The sequence below is a fragment of the Vicugna pacos genome, chromosome 8 (assembly GCF_048564905.1).
Source record: "Vicugna pacos chromosome 8, VicPac4, whole genome shotgun sequence".
Classification (NCBI taxonomy): domain Eukaryota; kingdom Metazoa; phylum Chordata; class Mammalia; order Artiodactyla; family Camelidae; genus Vicugna; species Vicugna pacos.
Genome location: NC_132994.1, coordinates 43681258 through 43697894, shown reverse-complemented (window position 1 = coordinate 43697894; position 16637 = coordinate 43681258). Strand labels below are relative to the sequence as shown.

General features: G+C 37.1%; 1 protein-coding gene across 1 annotated transcript in view; it reads right to left on the bottom strand.

The window, feature by feature from the left end:
• The window catches only part of HSF2 (heat shock transcription factor 2), a 165853-nt gene extending 151998 nt beyond the window's left edge, over positions 1 to 13855 (bottom strand). Inside the window, exon 1 of the mRNA XM_072965811.1 lies at positions 13802 to 13855. The gene's annotated coding sequence lies outside the window, so the exon portion shown is untranslated. The remainder of the gene's footprint in view (positions 1 to 13801) is intronic.
• Positions 13856 to 16637: the final 2782 nt, after the last annotated feature.

The following is a 16637-nucleotide window of genomic DNA, read 5'->3' as shown; positions in this document are numbered from 1 at the left end:
CAACATTCTCTTGTAGTGTTCTGAATCCTAGGCAGATGCGGAATCTCTCTGAGTCCCTATAGTTATTTTAAAGCAGCCAGTTAGCAGAACAGATCCATTAACTTAATAGAATTAATCTTAACAGAAAAACAATAAAACATGGTTCACAAAATTTGAGACTTAAAGAGTGAGTATAACTTTAAAATAATTATAATGTTGAAATATGGTCAATAAAATTATAAAGAAGTTGTACATTAAAACAACTGGATATTGGTACCTGGAATTGTCAATGCAAGTAACGAAATATGTGACATTACATAGATTTCTATGGTTATATTCATAACAAAAATATTAGTTTTACCTTATGCTGATAAGCTTCTTGGGGGAAGTAGAATGTAAATTTTATCTTAAAGGGGATGTGACTTGAATTAGCCAAGAAAGAGGGATGGGCAGTCCAGGTGAGAAAAATAGCAAGTTCAAAGTCATGAAAGTAGAAAATGAGAAGTTAAGATTATGGTATATTGGAAGATCATAAAGATATTAGCCTTGTTTTGTTTGCCTGTATCAGAGGCTAGCAAACACAGCCATGAGTCACATCTAACCTGAAGCCTGTTTCGTATGATCAGTGAACTAAGACTGGTTTTTACACTTTTAAAAGTTTGCTGAAAAAGAAAAGTAAAGTGAAGGAGGAGGAAAAGGATAAGAAGAGATAAAGGAGGCCAAAAAGGAAAGGGAGACTGGAACTGTATGTAGCTTGCAAAGCCTAAAATATTTACTATCTGAACTTTCACAAAAGAAACCTTCCAACCCCTGATCTGTATAGCTTTCTTATTGTTATTCTATTACAGAGAAATAGAAATCCCTCCCAAATATTCAAAATATATCCTAAAATAAATATAATTGTCATATCATCTAACTCCTCTTCAATTCTCTTTCTATTAATTTATCAAAATAAACTGCCTATAATTATACTTTGAACTACTATTTTTTGCACTATCCATACTATGTTTTTTCAGTTCTGATTCATTAAATGTGGATTTATAATTTAATAGATCACATATATTGCCCTCTAGTTTTTACACTGCCCTTTCCTTTGTCTATTGGTGAGCCAGATACAACCGTAATTTCATTTTTTAAATTGCCATAGATCCATGATTTACTTAAGGGGTTTGACAGGACCCGCAAGGAAAAGAGGACCAAGCGATGACTGTAATGTATAACAATACTGGGCAGGGGTGCATGAGAGGGAAGTCCCTTGCAGCTGGAGATCTTTCAGACACAGCAGCACAGCACTACATTCCAGAAGGGGAAGAGGGAAAAGGAACTCCTGGGGGAGAGGGGATTCACAGATTGCGTGTTTACGTGATAGTGCTTATTTAGGTGATGACCCTCAGCAGCACAAGGAGCACAGTGTGACATCTCGGGGTCAGAGAACTCAGAAGGGCAACAGCAATTTCCAGCCACAGGGTTTGTCACATCTATGGCTATCAGATGTTTAATGCTGTTTTGTGGGGTAGGTATGCAAAGTAATTGAGGTCAAAATGGCTAAAAATATGCTTATTTGGACTTATTTATACTTTGAACTACTATTTTTTGCACTATCCTGTGTTTTTGGAAGCAACTGGATGGATGTGTAAACGTTTGAATTTTGGGCTGGTGGGCTTGGGCTAATGGTTCTTACTGTGCTGTGAAGAAATAAACAACATATGGGCTAATTAATACATAGGAACCATCTTTAATTATTTATATACCAGAAACAAAATAAAACCAACTAAAGGGATCTCATGGAAGAAATACTCAACTCATCAATGGTGAAATAATAGGTTGACATGGAATTTTTTTCCACGAGGTATAGCTTTCTGATTTCTTCCACGTGCTTCCTTTTTTTACTATCACTATATGCCATCTTCTATTAAATGGCTGTGACAACCACATCAGTTAGACAAGGCTGATCATCTAAGCCTTTCTTCTCTGTCTCTTTCTGTTTAACAGTGACAATACTTGTTAGTGCACCCTCAAAAGATGTGTGGTTGTAAGAAAATAAAAAACTAAATCTGATATTTGACTTTTTCAGGTACTGATTTTTTAAAAATAGGTTAAAAAATAGAGAGAATGTCATTTGGATGACAAATTGTGGGATTTGGTGAAAGTGTTTCATATTTGTCTCCATTTTAATGGATAACTATTAACAGTATTTAAAGCTAACATATTATGTTTTCATAAATGCTACTTAAAATTTAACTTTCATCTGGTCAGATCCTCAACTAAAAATGTGTTCTTAGTTTATAAAAATATTTGATATCTTACAATGTGCTTTTAACTGTTTTACCTGTTTAACTGTTTCAAATATGCTACTGAAATCATTTCTTCAGAGGAACTTCAGTTTGTTACGTGAATCTGTTCAGGGCTTGGCATGCAGAGGGCACAAAGACCAAGAGCATTACTTTCTGATACTTGTTTCTCTCAGCAAGCAGATACCAAAGAACAATAGAAAAATTCCTGTTCTTTGTTTCAGATATTTTAGAAAACAGCTTATCAATTCTAAAAGGCAAATCTGATATTGTTCTGTCCTAGAGGTAAAGATCAAAAGGATAATGTAAAAGTCAAAGTAAGAATAAGGACAGAAAGGGACATGAGTTCATTTTTATTGGTCTTATTTTATTAGTGGATTTAATCAAAGAATTCATAACATGCTTTCTGCCAGGTCACTGCTTGATTTTGTGGCTTTGATGACTGCTGACACCCTCATAAGCCTAATGGACCTCATGATGAGGAAAACTGACTCCTGTTGTTACGGTAAAATGTCAAGAAAAACTTGGTAGGTTTTTTGTAAAGATAGATTTACAAAACATAGCAGAGGAAAAGAAAATACATATTTTGACATTCAAGTTTCAGATGTGGAAACTTCAAAATTATACTAGCAACAACCTGTTAACTAATGGCCATGGTCTCAAATATTTCGGAATAAATCCTTCAGGCTTAGAAAATTACTAACATTTACTTCTCAACCTTGGGGTCAACAGTAAGACTGCACACTTCCAGCCTTCATCTTTTTCAATCAAGACATTAATTTATTTAATTTTTCACCTGGATCAAGAAGTATCAGCAGAAAATAGGGTTGTACAATCCTAAAGATCATTTCTAAGAAACTTAATGGACTAATTTATTCTGTGACTACACTGTGCCCTTCCTGAACTCATACACTGAAAAGCTAAGCCCTAATGTGACTTTTCTAGAGAGACAGTCTTTCTGAGATAATTAAAATTAAATTAGTTTTTAATTAGGATGAGATCCTAATCTGTTAAGACTGTGGCCTTATAAGAAGAGGAGGAGGGGTGTGTGTGTGTGTCTCCTGCATCTGAGAACACAGTGAGAAGGCAGCCATCTGAAAGCTAGGAAGAGGGCACTCATCAGAATCTGAGTCCTGCTGGAACCTGACCTTGGCTTTTCCAGGCTTTAGAGCTGTGAGAAAACAATTTCAGTTGTTTAAGCCCCTCAGTCTACGGTATTTTGTTATGGCAGCCTGAGCCAATTAAGACGATTAATTTAATCTGCATTCTGTAGCTGTCTTAATTTTATCCAGGATATATGAGACTAAATACTTCCTTGAAGTACTTTAAAAGTCTGCCCCCAAAGGAAAAAATATCAGAAAACAAAATAATAGCCTAGAGATGTTGTTAACTGATCCTGTACTTAAATCACTTTCCAGAAACTATTTATACCACAAAATACAACTGCCTTTTATGGTTCAGGATGAGCATAGTATGGCTTTCATTCTTTAAACAGAGCAGAACTTCTTAGGAAACACATTCCACCATGCAAAGGTTAAGGCTCTCTTTCAAATTGTGCAGATATTTAATTGGATAAAGACTCAGTATTATGTCTAGTAAGTCAAAGATTATTATTAAGATATAAGCTCATAACTACTGAAATTTTCTTCTCACTGCCTTTCACCCATGCAATGCCTTTCAAATAAAGTTTCCATTAACTTATCTGATTTTTGTTCTATTTGTATGATTTGACTTTATGATAATAAGTTTAACCTTATTATTCTGCCTTCCTTTTTGATTCTGAAAAGCCTCACCAAATTACCTGTGAAATAATAGTTACTCTTTGGCCTCAAATTTGTTTATGTGCAGGGAAAAGAATATTAGAAGAGATAGAATTTAAGGACATGAAAAGAAAATAGCACATTGCTGCTTTAGGCATAGTAAGCCTTCCTTTAGCTCAGTTTGAGTTTGCAGGGATACCTGCATACGGTCAAGTAACTTTTATTTTTTAATTATGAACTATGGAATTAGTGATGATGGTATGTATTTCACGATTAAAATAGACAATAGAAACTACCAAATGGAACTTGCTTGTATAAATGAACAGATAGAAGTTTCAGGCTACAGCAGAGTCAACTTGGGAGCAAAGAAATTTGGTAGTTTAATTACTTTATCCTGGATGGTGAAAGGAAGGGTGTCTTCCACACATATGTTTATCACACATGATCATGTTCTATGTGCCAGGATGGCGTGCTGGTCAGGGCACAGTGATCTGCCTCTCCTTTTGTTTGTTTGCTCAGTTAGATTCCATTGAACTTTGACTGAACTGAAATGCTTTTGATTACTGAGAGGAGCCTCATGGTTAAAATATCAAATACTCATAAGAACACCCCAAATAATGCCTTTCTTTTGCCTTCAAATACCAACAGGGTAGAGGAGTTGTCTTTTGAGAGTAACACTGGCAGAACAGAATCTCTCTCAGTCCTGGAGTCATACCTAGTTAGCAGACATACTTAAATGCTTATATATTTGTAATGGGTACATGAGATTTTTTTTATGCCTCCATTACATTACATTATTGGTTTTTTTTCCCCTCTGTTGGGCCTGTAAATCTGAGAAGGGTTGTGAGAGGGAAATTCCGTCAAAAAAAAAAAAAAAGGATAGGGAGATACAAGAAAAAGATCTACTTCTTTAGTGAACTTTCTTTAGTGAACTGAGGGGAAGGAGGGATACAGGGTTAGCAAAATCTGATGGCAGTGTTCTTTGGTCCTGTTTGTCTCCCAACTCCAAGCTTCTTACCCTCCAGATCCATTCTCAGGGTGGAACATCCAGACAGATAGACAAGGTCTCTAAGAAGAGCTGGGAGAGTGAATTTCTTTTTCTAAAAAGACCAAAGAGAGATGTAGCTTCAAAGGAGAACTCCCAAAAGCAGACCACAGTAGCCTCGCCTCAGCAGATACCAGTCAGGAGTCCCAGGTCTCTTCTTGCTACCTCAGTGCCCACTCCAGACCATTGTGGGGATGGTATACATTCCCTCATCCAGTCAGATGTCTCCTGAACAGAAAAGGGTGAGGTGCCCAAACTCTCAGAGACTGATCATTTCCCTGAAACAGTAAGCCACCTGAAAGAGCTATTTAAACTAAACCAAACACAGAGCTAAACTTGAAACAGACCAAGTATTTGAATTGAAGGAGACTGTTTAATGTCGAAGAGACTGAGATTTTGTTAATAAACAATTCCAAGGTTCCTTGTTACCGAGAGGGCTTAGGAAGATTATGTTAGGTCTAGAAATTGAGGCAATATATTTTTTGCATATTTTAGTACAATGTAAACAAAACTGCAACTCTGATATACATGATTGGATATTAATACAATTATGAATATTGCATAGCAGGGGCATAGGCCCCTTTTCTGGGTCATGCTTTAATTACCTTTGTTAACCCAGCTTTTATTGACCTAGCTTTGTGCATATATTGGTCTTTGGAACTCTCTGATGTAAAGAAATATTTGCATCTGAAGTGATTCTGAAAGATTCTCTTCTTTTGTCAGATGTTAAGGAATAATGTGGTAGAACACTGAACAATGAGTTAGAATACGTGTGTTGACCCTCAGCGTTGTCACTCACAGCTGTGAAGGCAAAGGCAAGTGCACTAGTCTCTCTGATTATCATTGCTTTACCTACACAATAAAGACATACTCTATTGGGAGATGGCTGCAAGAGCAAGTTAGATAATATTTGCAAATGTGCTTTGAAAACTGAAAATGATTTTACCAAGGAAATATAAAAGTATTATTTAAAACCTGTGGATTCTAATTTATCTATTCAGTATTTTAAAAAAACTTTTTATTTTGAAATAATCTCAGACCTACAGAAAAGTTGCAAGCATAGTACAAAGAACTTCTAAAAGCTTTCTATTCAAATTTACGAATTTTTTATATTTTGCCTTATTTGGTTTGTTCTCTCTTTCATATATATATATCCATATATTATCTATATATATAATTTTTCTAAAAAATATTCTAAATAACTTGAAAGTAGATTTTATTGTGCTCCTGAACATTTTAAAACTTTAAGGCCATTTCTTGAAAATAGGAATATTTTCTTGATGACCGCAATACAGTCATCAAATTCAGAAATTAAGCATTAACACATTAACTTAATCTCTGGTCCATATTCTGATTTCATCAGTTATCCCAGTAACACCAATAACAGCTTTGATAGCAATACTTCCCAGTCTAGAACCACCTATTGCCTTTTGTTGTCATGTCCCTTTAGCCTTACTTAGTATAGTACAGGTCCTCAGCCTTTTTGGCTTTTCTTTTTGGTCTTCCATGACATTAGTAGTTTATAAAAATGTAGACCAACCAAAATAATCTTGAGAAAGAAGAACAGGGCTGGAGGAATCATGCTCCCTGACTTCATACTTTATTACCAAGCTATAGTAATCAAAACAGCATGGTACTGGCATAAAAACAGACACACAGATCAGTAAAACAGGATAGAAAGCCCAGAAATAAACCCACACACATATGGCCAATTAATCTATGACAAAGGAGGCAAGAATATGCAATGGAAAAAAGAGTCTCTTCAATAAATGGTACTGGGAACATCGGGCAGCTACATGTAGAAGAATGAAATTAGAACATTCTCTAACACTATATGCAAAAATAAATTCAAGGTGGATTAAAGACCAAAATGTTAGACTGGGTATTCTAAAACTCCTAGAGGAACACACAGGCAGAACACTCTCTGACATAAACCACAGCAATATATGTATGTGTATATATATATGTGTATATATATGTATTTTTTGATCTGTCTCCTATAGGAATGGAAATAAAAGCAAAAATAAACAAATGGGACCTAATTAAACTTAAAAGCTTTTGCACAGCAAAGGAAGCCATAAACAAAATGAGAAGACAACATACGGAATGGGAGAAAATATTTGCAAACAATATGACTGACCAGGGCTTAATTTTCAAAATACACAAACAACTTATACAGCTCAATAAAAAAAAAAAAACAAAAAACAAAAACAAAAAAACATAGTCAAAAAATGGGCAGAAGATCTAAGTAGACATTTCTCCCAAGAAGAAATATACATGTCCAAGAGGCCCATGAAAAAATGCTCAACATTTCTAATTATTACAAAAAATGCAAATCAAAACTACAATGATGTACCACCTCGTACTGGTTAGAATGGATATCATCAGGAACTCTACAAATAATAAATGCTGGAGAGGGTGTGGAGAAAAGGGGACCCTTCTACACCGCTGGTGGGAATGTAAATTGGTACAATCACTATGGAGAACAGTACAAAGTTTCTTTAAAAAAACTAAAAATTGAGTTGCCGTATGATTCAGCAATCCCACTCTTTGGCATATACCTAGAAAAGATAAAAACTAACTTGAAAAGATACACGTACCCCAATGTTCATAGCAGCACTATTTACAATAGTCAAGACATGGAAGCAACCCAAATGTTCATCAACAGATGACTGGATAAAGATGTTGTGCTATATACACATAATGGAATATGACTCAGCCATAAAAAAGAATAAAATAATGTCATTTGCAGCAAAATAGATGGACCTGAAATCATCATACTAAATAAGCCAGAAAATGAAAGAAAAATACTATATATCACTTATATGTAGAACCTAAAAAATTGATATAAATGAACTTATTTTGCAAAACAGAAATAGACTCACAGACACAGAAAACATACTTAAAGTTACCAAAAGGGAAAGGAGGAGGAGAGGGATAAATTGGGGATTTGGGATTAATAGATATACACTTCTACATATAAAATAGATTAACAAATATGTGTGTGTGTGTGTGTGTGTAACCAAATCACTTTGCTGTAAACTTGAAACATTGTAAATCAACTATACTTCCATTTTAAAAAAGAATATAGGCCAATTATGTTGTAGCATTTTTCTCAGTTTGCATTTATCTTGTGTGTTCTGATTATTAGATTTAGGTTACAAATCTTTGGCTAGAATGCCACAGAAGTGATGATGTGTCCTGTTTGGGGTACTACAACCTAAGGCACATGGATGAATCTGTTTGTTCTCTATTGGAGATGCTAGTTTGAATTATATGGCCAATGTGTTTCCATTTTATCCACTGTGTAGTTACTACTTTTCATTTTGTAATTAATAAATGATTTATAGGGAGATATTTTGAGACTATGTAAATATCCTGTTCTTCTTAAAATTTATCCTCCTTTTCTGCTGAGTTTAGCATTTGTTGCTGATTTGTGCCTGAATAAATATTTACTCTGATGATTGCAAAATGGTGCTTTCTAATATCATTGTTCTTTTTATATTTATTAGTTAACATTTTATGGAAGACAGAGCTTTCCCTTCTCCTTTATCTATTTGCCTACCTATGCATTTATTGTCAACATGGATTCATGATTTTTATTTTATTCAATGAGTTAAATCCATTACTACCCTTACTTGTTGATGCTTAGATATCCATCTACTTGATATTTTAATAATTTAAGAGATTGAGATTTTTTTCATTAGCTGTACAAGTTTAAATTATTTTGTGTTTCATCATCATGGAGGCCTCAAAAAGTACATTCCTGCCTATACATTTGTATGGCATTAACTTTAGTATTTTATGAAAATTAGTACATAAAAATTATTTTGTCCATCCATGTTCTAAACCAATTGAAACAGAAACATCAGTTTGAGGGAGAATAAAATAATAGCTTTCTTCTTGAAAGCTGCTGGAGAACTTAACAATAAATCTGTTATCCTAGAGGACTTTCTCAAATTTCACCCTTTATAATAGTTACCTAGTCATTAGCCGGACAATGAGAGGCTTTTTCCATGAGGGCCTTGTCTCTTTAAATTTATGGTATGGAAGAGTAGATGGATGTTTGATTTTAGCATGCAGACAGGTACCAAAGAGAGAGAAGAATTAGGTGGCTCTGAGTATGTTCAATTCCTTCCATCAAATTCACCAGTCAGGTCATCTCTCTTTGTGCTGTGGGGAGGAGCATGCCAGGCTGTAGTGAGAGAGGCCGGGAGTGTTACTCTCTGAGGGAGGGTTCTCCACAAGAAAGCATCTGGATTGGGGAGGAAGTGTTTTCCTGAATGCTTAGGTAAATCTCTGTGCCTCAATATTTTCATCTGTAAAAAAATTAGTTCCTGCATCTGATTTACTATTAGAAATGCATTATTATTAAAGACAAAGTAATCTTCTCCATGGACTTAAGGAAGAAGAGAACTCAGACCTTGTCTTAAAAGACCTCCAGCAATGAAAGCCTGGGCAAAAAAGAATGACTTATAGATGGAGGGTCCCAAAAGGCAGAGAGCAGGGAGTGGGTAGGAAAACCAAGAGATGCTGTGTCACAAAAACTAAAGGAAACGTGTTTTTTTAAGAGGAGCAGTGAACTGTTTTGGCTTTTACTGCTGAAGGCTCAAACACAAGGAAAACTGAAAAGTAACTGCTGTGTTTAGCAATATGGAGTACACAGATTACTGCAGTGACCTTCTGATATTAGGGAGTAGCTGGGAGTAGAATCCAGACTGCAGAAAGGTAAGAAAGCAGTGAGGAGAGGGAAGTCATAAGTATAAACCCACACTCCTGAGAAATTTTGCTGTGAAGGGAATACGACAGTAGCTAAAGGGGTACTGAGGGAAGGTTATAAAGATGAGAGAGATTTGAGACTGTTTACAATACTGATAGAAAAATGGGGCAAGTGGAGAAAATAAAAAGTATGAGATCTTGGTAAAGCAGCTGAGGACAGGCTCTAGCACAAAGGTTAGGTATTGGTCTTGATAAGAGGAGAGGCACCTTTGTTATTTTATTAGAATCCCAGGAGGAGAGGATGGGCACGGATACAAGCAGGTTTGTAGATCCCTTGTGGCGAGCTGGAGTCCCTGTCTCATGGCTTGTATTTCCTTTGCTTGGCAGAAGGCATAATCACTTGCTGATAATTAAATGGGAGACCCAGGGTTGGTTATGGGGAAATTGGAGATTTGATTACAGTAGAGGAATTAAGAATGGTTGTGAATAATTAGCTGACTAGAAAAACACCTTGGCAGGACAGGATAGAGGGCCAGTTAAGGCTGTTGGTTCATGCTTTATGTACAATTCTCTCTTCCTTATTAGAATGCTAGATTTGGGAAGTTAACATGTATGGTTTTCCACACTTGTTTTATTCAAGGGCCAAACAAATATTTTATAATTAGCAATATTCCCCTTAGTTAATAAAGTATAATATCATACTTATCAAGATCACTGGTAAGCTTTTCTGGTCTTACCTTTTAAATGATTGAAACTATGTCCTGCCTTACATTTTGTAGTGAAACAATTTAAATACTAAGAGTGAACTTTTAATTTTCAAGTGATGGGACAGTTTCAAAATTATCTGTAGAAAATTTAAAACTAAATAAGGAAAAAAATAGCCTGCCAAAAATACATTTTAATATTCTAAGCAACTGAAATGATGCAAATCCTTCATTGTTTTTAATATTCTACCTTATTTTACACAAATGTTTCAGTTGCTTATACAACTTGCTTAAATTATTGAAGCTTGAAACTTAATCCTTGAATTTCTTTGTAAAATGAACAAGTAATGCAATTTTCCATACCTAGATTGGAGGTTAGCTCAATTAGTGGATAATTTTTTATGCTATGTTTATATATTGTTGGTTAAACACTAATGATTTCAGTTTTTCCTATAATAACAAAGGATACTTAAGGATAATTAAGATGGGAACTATTTTCAGGATTCTCTCTTTTGTCACTATTTCAGATGAAGCACTCTGTTTTAGTGCTCTACAAGTGGGAGTAGGATGTTCTTTTTCTCACTTGTAACAGATTTCAAAAGACAATTGCAGATGTCTTTTTAGTGGGTTTTGGTTTGGCCTGCTAATCCCTTTCTGCTCTATTTCAATTTTAAAGAAATCCATGTCCACTAGCTTATGTAACCAGTTTATTATAAAACCTTCAGGTCCTCCCCCTTCCCTCCACCCCCAATGCCCCCCCGCTTTTAACCAGTTTCTAGCATCCTTAAATCATATCCTTGGACTCCTGTTATCTCATTGATGGGCAAGATTATTTTTCAGAGTGAATTGAAATATCCTAACGAGTAGGTTGCTCAAATTTAGGTTTAATTAAAAAAAAATTGCCGCTTGGTAAAGATCAGTTTAACAGCTGGATCTTAATTTTAATCATCTTTTGAACTTTTATTTTAGTCCCCTTTGACTTGATTTCCAAAAACCAGCATAGGGAATTTGACAATGGTGGCTCTTTCAGAGATGTGCCTGGATTTCTAGCTTGACTGATTGTGTTTGATTTGACTTTTCAAAGTGGTATTTAAAGAATTTGAGGTCCCCTCAAACCGCAAATATGGCTTGCATGTATCTTGTCTTTTGTTTCTCTAGACACTTGTAATATGAGAGTAATAGGATCTCTTGGAATGCTTACCCTCAAATTTAATAAGAACACATTTTAGATTTCTTTAATTATTTACATTTTCCTTCATGTGTTTTAGCCCACAGAGCATACAGACTTCTCAAAGTATGCTATTTGCAGTAGAGCAGAAGATGAATGCTTTTGGGATCAGACAGCTAATTCTTTCTCTTATTCAGCGGTTTTAAACTTTTCAGAGTAGTTATGCATAGCTACTGATGTTTGTAATCAGTTTCAGTAATGCACAGAAAATAAGTGTGTGTGTGTGTGTAAGCATTCTCACAATCACCTGTTACATATCAAAAAACTTTGCTGTCTGGGGTTGTATTCTTCAACATCTGCCCATATGTTAGAGCTCCATCCCATGCTTATTCTGTCGTCTTACATTCCTTTGAAAACTGGAGAATTTAATTCTTTCATCTCTCACTTGTAAATAAAAGAATTAAAATGTATTACTCTATAGATTCTCTACTTGAAATGAGCTTATTTTAATTCATGTTTGTTTAAATCCTGCATCACTTTAAAAATGGCTTGAGGATCTAAGAGTTGAGTTTAAAAAAACTTTAGAAAATAGAGCTTTGATAGCAAGATGCAGAATGTAATTCATTATACCAAATAGAGTCCTTACAGTGATAAAATATTTGAATTTTTTTCCTTTTTAATCTGACCTGCAAGAGGGTAATAAAAATTCAACAGGCCTGATGTTATTCAGTGATATTTTTATAATTATGGAGAAATATAATACTAACTACAGAATCTAGGGCAAAGAACAAGGATTGAAAGACACTCCCCATCACCATATAACTGAAGGTTCAGACATACTCATCTCATAGGAGAAAAAAACACACTTAATAAAATAGATTTACCTAATATAACCAATGGAAATATTTTATATGGCATTTGATTTTTATCTTCAAATAAGAATTCACTTAAGTAACATTCACCAAACTTAATTTACAACTTTGTTGTGTTATCTTTTATTATTCTCTGTTTCATATCTTTTAGTCTCAGCTGTTTCGCTAGGTCTCCAAAGGCAGGAACCCTACTGTATGCATGTTTGTATTTCCTAAAATATTTCAGAGAGACCAGATAATAGTTAACATTCAAAAATTGACGTATTTAATGAGCAGAATAAAATTGAGAATGAAGGACTGCCTACAGTTAACTTGTTTTTCTGTACAAAAGGCAAAATTTTGCCTGTGATGCTGTGGGTACACGGCAGAACCTAGTTTTGAACTGGATGAAAGACCTTGAGATCACTTCTTCTCATGCTCACATTACACCAAATTTACAACTATTTACAGAACAACCATGGATGAAAAATACCAGAACCCACTACAAAAGATCTACAACTAAAGATATAAAGAAGGAACCACAATGAGGCAGGAGGGGCAGAGTTGTGATAGTCAAGTCCCATAGCCCCAGGTGGGTGACCCACAAACAGGAGAATAATTTCAATTACAGAGCTTCTTGAACCCACAGGAGTGAGGGGTCTGAACTCCACATCCGGCTTCTCAGCCTGGGGTTCCTGCACCAGAAAATAATTCCCCAGTTTGGGTATGAAGGCAAACTCCACTCTTAGCGGAGACCTACACAGTCTCTCACACTCCGGGACCCAGGTCAGGAGCAGTCATTTGAAAGGAGCCTGGGACAGACCCACCTGCTGGTCTAGGAGAGTCTCCCGGAGAGGCGGGAAGCAACTGGCGCGTCCCCTGGGGACACAGACGCCGGCAGCAGCCGATCTGTGGAGCCTGCTCCACCACAGGCACACTGGTGCCGGCCGGCGCCATGTTGGACTCCCTCCTCCAGCTGTTTAGAGCCAGGACCGCCCGCCCACCGGCCTGTCGGCACCAAGACTTGGACACCTCAGGCCAAGTAGCCAGACACCACCCAGCAGGCCGCCTGCTTTATGAACCCCTGAGCCCCCAGCCACCTTGGCACACGGCTTGCACCACTGCTCTGGCACCAGCTCCGAGGAAAGCGGAAACCTCAGGCAGCCGTAAGGACCTGGACCTGCTCACCAGCAGGGCAACCTGAAGTCCAGGAAACCTTAGGCTCCTGGTCCACCCACAGTAAGCCAGTAAGCCGGCACTAGCCCCACGACCAGCCTTACCCACCTGTGAGAGAGCACCAACTCCGGAAGCCCCGGCCTCCTGCAGCCAAGGACACCCCTCCCCCGCGCACCTGGCTCCGCCCACGACTAGGCGGTGCTCGCCTCAGGCCCTGGCCTTACCCTGAAGGCTCCGCCTTACCCAGAAGGCCCCGCCCTTTCCCAGAAGGCCCCGGCCTTACCCAGAAGGTCCCGGCCTTACCCAGAAGGCGGACACCAGCCTACGGATCCCGGGCTCCAGCCCCACTCAGCAGCAGGCAGCACTGGTGCCTCCAGACTTTGGAGCGGCAATAGGGCCAAGTTCCCCTGCTAAAAAGTGGGCGACTCTGCAGATCGGCAGGTAGGTCTCACTCAGTCCCTTTCAAATTACTGTTTCTGACCTGGGCCCGAGAGACTGCAAGGTTTTGTGTGCGTCTCTTAAGAGTGGAGTCTTTCCCCCAGACCTCTGAAGCTCCAGAAGGTAAGCCCAGCTGGAGTCTGTTTCTTACAGCAGCCTGTGCCTCCTGCAAGTAAGCACTGGGGGGCTTTCAAAGCCAAACATTTTGGGGGCCATCTTCCTGGTGCAGGACCCTCAGGCTGGGGAGCACAGTGTGGCGCTGTGACCCCTCACTCCTTGGGGAGAACCTGCGCAATTGTGATTATCCTCCCATTTCCTAGGCATTGGATCTTAACTATACCGACAGATAGGTCCTCATATCTGTCTCGTGATTTCTTTGCATTTTTAGATGTATAAGATTTTTTTTCTGATAGTCTTCAGGATTTTCTCATCAGTAGTTGCTCTGTAAATAGCTGTAATTTTGGTGTGTCTGTGGCATGAGGTGAGGTTTAAGTAGGTTTACAAATATTTTGCCCAGAATTTTTGTTTGTTTTCTTTGGAAAGGTTTTTCTGAATAACCTAGCCTCTATTTTCCAGAGATGGAAGAGTGGCGGAGACCAACAAGATGCTCACTGTTAGTTTGCTAGGGCTGCTGTAACAAAGAGACACAAACTGGGTGGTTCAGAAAAATAGAAATGTGTTGTCTCAAAGTTCTGGAGGCAGAAAGCCTGAAATCAAGATTCAGCAGGGCTATGTTCCCTCTGAAGTGCTAGGGAAGGATCTGTTCCAGATCTCTCCTAGCTTCTAGTTGCTTCAGGCTTTTCTTGGCTTGTAAATAGCTGTCTTTTCTCTATGTCTCATCCTGTGATGGTCTCCTGTGTCCATTTCTGTTTCTGTGGTCAAATTTTGCTCTTTTTTATAAGGACACCAGTCAGATTGGACTGGGGCTCATGCTAATGACCTCATTTGAACTTGATTACCGCTTAAAGACCTTATTTCCAAATATGCCACATTCTAAGGTATTGGGGCTTATATGTTAGAACGCTAACATATGCTTTTAGGGGGACAAATTTCAAATCTTAATGCTCACCAACCCGATTTTCTCTTCTTAGGTATCCTGAAGACAACATTTTCTGACCCCCATTGCTGTCAAGTCAGGCCATCTGCCTTGTTCTGGCCAGGTGAATGTGGGTCGGACTGATACATGCTATCACTAGGCCTAGGCATGAACCCTCCTGGGTGATGTCCTTCACCTTTGCTCTTTGCTGGTTGGCTGCCTGAATGCAGAGGACATTGAGGATGCCATGGGAGATCTCAGCAACACAAGATGGAGAATCCAGATGCCAGATCACCAGGGAAAGCCAGTTGCAGTTGGCAGAATCCATTTGGACTGTGATGTGAGTAAAAAACATAGGCTTGTTGAATGAAGGCATAATCAATAACATGTCCTTCTCTTAACTCAGCAGCTTCTATTGTGTCCCTTACTTTTGACTTGTTTCTCGTTGATCTCAGGGCCATAATATCTCATTTGAAAAACCCTTCTTTTGACCAACACCCTGCTTTGTTGAGTTATAGCATAGCAATATTTTATAGCAAATTAAGCACTTTCGTGAAAAATTCTCCCCTATTTTCCTATCAGTTGATATTATCAAAATAGTTTCACAATAAAGAAAGTTCCATTTATTTTATATGAAGCATAAAAGCAGTACTATGGTGTAATAGTGCTCATGCTTATTCACCAATTGATGTTGTTTTTTATATATATATATATATGTAAGATTTTATCTTACAGGATCAATTTAAAAGATATTATACCTTACCAAATGTATTATAAGAAATCTGTCTTGGAAATATGACAACTATAATTTTTCTAAGTTTTAGATAAAATAAGGAGTACACACAGAAACATACCCCCTACATATTTCTGGAATTTATCCTAATATAAAACATATCAACTTCAAGATCTGCATTTTGTACAATGTACTGAGTCAATTCTAGATTGCAGAAGAAATATGTTTGTTGAATCTTGTCCCAAATCGTAGGAAACGAATGAAAACTAAGAATAAAGGAAAAAATAAAAATGAAAAGTATCAGAAAATAATTATACCATACAAAATTCTTGACAATCTGTTTCTTTAAAAACGGTTCTAAGTAGGTCACATTTTTCTTCATGTCATACAAAAGGCAAAACAGTTTCCATTTTTAAACCTGTGATTTTACTTTTAAAGATCATTTTGCTTCATCTTTTCTATCTTTAAGGAGGGAATGATTTCTACTGGGCATGGTAATGAATTACTATTCTTTTTGAATAGCTGAAGGCAACTCATTACTGCCATATGTAAAATGTTACCAGGTTGAGTAGCTACCCTGTTGTGGAGGGTGTGTATTTTTGTTGCAAGATATAGTACACTATAATAGAGAAAGCTCAACAGGTAAAACTTTCACTGTGAGAAAGAATTTACATGTATGTTTTAAGGATTGAATATGGCATTAAAGATTGGAGGAGAATTAATCTTCCAAGAAGAGT